Source organism: Triticum aestivum, chromosome 6A, assembly GCF_018294505.1.
Source record: "Triticum aestivum cultivar Chinese Spring chromosome 6A, IWGSC CS RefSeq v2.1, whole genome shotgun sequence".
In the NCBI taxonomy this organism is placed as follows: Eukaryota; Viridiplantae; Streptophyta; class Magnoliopsida; order Poales; family Poaceae; genus Triticum; species Triticum aestivum.
The window spans coordinates 345394707-345398857 of NC_057809.1; positions in this window are offsets into that span (position 1 = coordinate 345394707).

Below are 4151 nucleotides of genomic sequence, written 5' to 3' on the forward strand. Positions count from 1 at the left end.
GAGGAAAGGATATGATCAACAAAGCTTGACTTGAATCCACCGGAGAAGAAACCGAGTGAAGAGTGACGAACTTGAAGCTCCATTAGTATCTTCCTGAGAATCGTCGGATAAGAATATTGACGGAAAAGAATGGAGAGACTTCCCATAAATAAAAGGATACTTGAATAAGAAATCTGATTCCTTGAATGAAAAGGGTGGGTGGGCGGGAAAACAAAGGCAATTTGGGGACAGAAGGATCTAAAACATTGGGAAAAACCGAGAGGTGATCTTGCGGATGTTGAAATGATCGGATCCACATGAAGAGAAACAGGCTGGTTGAAAAGGATTAACATGACAATCTCGATGATCAAGAAGGATTAGCATCCACATAGAAGTATGAGAACACCGCTTAGGAAAGGTACGGAATCAACACTTGACATTGAAGCAACTCGAATACCACAACTCAAAACAAAACAAAGGATTGACTTGTAAAATAAGCTGAAACAAACATATGATAGACCCCATGTCGTATCCTGTGTCTGTTGGAAGGATATCCTATGATATACTTGAATTCCCACTTATAAACTCCCCAAACTTTCTGGTTATGCAATCAGGTGTTGGGGATACAGGGGAAGCATAATATCTCACCCAAAACTAGCAAATCCTACATCCAGCTGTATCCATACTTCAACACATAACCAAGAAACCTTCGGAAATCATCTACGTCAACCTTTGAAAAGCATCTGTTATACGAGTTATGGCAATACTCCTGAACTCCCGCCCCAATACTGGGTGGCGTCGAGGTTATCTCACCAACAACTGCATAAAAGAGATTTTTGATGTCGGCGAAACTCAGGTATATTCCAGAACTGCAACGATAATATTGTGACGACAACACCTCAGAGCTCAACTCCCCGGGACACTGCCACAACCCCTAAATGTCAGGAGGCACCAAGAACAATGTTCTCGTCACAAAACCATCAGAATGATTGCAAGATACCCGCGTGATCCTAAAAAATTAAAGTGAAATTTGAGGAGAGAACAGTCTAAACTGTACATCAGGAGGCCTCACCAGAGCGACGAAGGGACCGAGGAGTAAAAAGAATCCTACTCTCCGATATATATAATCCTATAAGAATCAAAACATTTTTCTAGACTCAACAACGCCAATGATTCGATCAAGCAGAGGGCTCCTAAGTTGGGGATGGCTCTGATTACCAACTTGTAACACCCACGATGCGGCTATATCTCCCATGTGTCGGAGCACGACTTAGAGGCATAACCGCATTGTAGGCATGTCACAAGAGGGGTAATCTTTACACATCCCATGTACTGAATATGAAAGGGATAAAGAGTTGGCTTACAATCGCCACTTCACACAATACATAAAATAGCATTACATCATCCCGAATACAATCAAGGTCCGACTACGGAACCAAATAAAGAAAGACAACCCCTAATGCAATAGATCCCCGATCGCCCAACTGGGCTCCACTACTGATAGACTGGAAACGAAACAACACAACAAACACGATCTTCATCGAGCAACTCCTTGAGCTGGGTTGCGTCACCTGAACGGTTATCATCGGCACCTGAGACTGGTTTTGGAAGTAATCTGTGAGTCACGGGGACTCAGCAATCTCACACCCTCATGATCAAGACTATTCAAGCTTATGGGTAGGAAAAGGTAGTGAGGTGGAGCTGCAGCAAGCACTAGCCTATATGGTGGCTAACTTACGCAAATGAGAGCGAGAAGAGGACCAAAGCATGGTCGTGAACTAGAAGTGATCAAGAAGTGATCCTGAAACTACTTATGTTCAAGCATAACACAAGAACCGTGTTTACTTCGCGGACCCCGCTGAGAAGAGACCATCACGGCTACACACGTGGTTGATGCATTTTAATTAAGTTAAGTGTCATGTTCTCTACAACCAGACATTAACAAAGTCCCATCTGCCCATAACCGCGGGCACGGCTTTCGAAAGATCAAAACCCTGCAGGGGTGTCCCAACTTAGCCCATCACAAGCTCTCATGGTCAACGAAGGATATTCCTTCTCCCAGGAAGACCCGATCAGGCTTGGAATCTCGGTTACAAGACATGTCGACAATGGTAAAACAAGACCAGCAAAGCCGTCCGATGGGCCGACATCCTGATAGGAGCTGCACATATCTCGTTCTCAGGGCAACACCAGATTGTACAAGATTCCAGTAGGCCAGCCCAGAGTTGCCCCTAGTGGCCACCGGCCGCTGACATCTTGGACCAACACTCCGAGGAGCACTGGCCCGGGGGGTTTAAAATAAAGATGACCCTCGGGCTCCGGAAACCCAAGGAAAAAAAGGCTAGGTGAGGCAAATTGTAAAACCAAGGTTGGAACTTGCTGGAGGAGTTTTATTCAAAGTGAACTGTCAAGGGGTCCCCATAACACCCAACCATGTAAGTTACGCAAAATCAAGGAACATAACACCGGTATGATGGAAACTAGGGCGACAAGAGTGGAACAAAACACCAGGCACAAGGCCGAGCCTTCCACCCTTTACCAAGTATATAGATGCATTAATAAAACAATGTATATATAGTGATATCCCAACAAAACCATGTTCCACCATGGAACAAACTTCAACTTCACCTGCAACTAGCAACGCTATAAGAGGGGCTGAGCAAAGCGGTAACATAGCCAAACAACGGTTTGCTAGGAAAGGTGGATTAGCGGCTTGACATGGCAATATGGGAGGCATGATAAAGCAAGTGGTAGGTATTGTGGCATAGCAATAGAGCGAACAACTAAGTAAGCAAAGATAGAAGTGATTTCGAGGGTATGGTCATCTTGCTTGAGATCCCGCAAAGAAGAAGAATGAGTCCGTGAAGAAGACAAATGAATGAAGTCGAATGGATCCTCACAAATGCGACGCTATCAGAACTAACCCGAAGAAGCAACACCGAAAAGAAGCAAAACAACATGGTAAACAACCATCACATAAACATGGCATGATGCACAACCAAGTATGATGCATGTCCAGTTTAATGAGGCATGGCATGGCAAAGTGCACAACCAAAGCTACAAGTTAAATGGAGTTCAATATGCAACGAGTTGCATATTGACGGAACACCACATTCAAGTTATTTAGTTCGATCTTGTTTATGTACCCAACAATATTAAATGTTGATTAACATGGCAAGAGGTGAAGCAAAAGATAACTACCCATCCAGGCAAGTTTAAATGAGGCCGGAACAACAGACACCAACTCCGAAAAAATCCTCATGTGCAATTTATGGATTTTGTCCTGTTCTGACCTTAAAACATATTTTAGATTTGTTAAACATGCAAAGTGATGTCACCATTTAAACTAGGCATTTTTCTACCCCATTTACATATATAATTTATTTAAAACCGAGCTACGGTTTATTAGATATGAATTAAATCATTTAGCATGTAATTAGAGCAAATTTTAAACAAACAACATTTTAAACATCCGTGAAAGTGGCATATTATGAAACTAGATGAAATTCTAGCCATATTTCATATATAAAACATTTTAAACCGGTGCACGGTTCATGAGTTATTATATGCATGAAGTATAGGGTCCAATCTGTAAATATGCAATGCACTGGTTAAATAGGAAATTCGCTGAAAGAAAAAAAAACAGAAACGGGCCGAACCTGGGACGAGCCCAAAAATGAGAAGAAAAAAGAAAAATAGGACGGCGCTGGAGCTGGCCTCACCATGGGCCTAGGCCCAAGCGAGGAAGTAGGCCGGCTGGGAAGCATGGGCTTCGCGCGGCGCTGGTCCTCGTAGGCAGAGCGAAGCGGAGGCAGTGCGATCGGGCGTGGCGTCTCTGTTCGACAGGAAGCAGGTTCAATGCAGGGGCGAAGTAGGGGAAATTGGCCGGTGACGCAGGTGGGCTCCGACGAGGTCACCGGTGGCCGAGGACGAGGCACAGCCGGCGGGTTCCGGCCTGGAACGACAAGGGTGGCGGAGGCAACCGGTGTCTTGGCGTCAGATCGGCTGGCCTCCTGCCTGTTAGAGACAGAGGCGAGAGAGTTCAGAGCCATGGCGGCGGGGTCCTCAGGCGGTGGCCCGTGGTGTCTCCGGCGAGGCGAGGTGAGCGTGGATCCGGCAGAAGTTGACGGAAGACGACCGGATCCAGTGGCCGAACGACAGGGACGAACAAC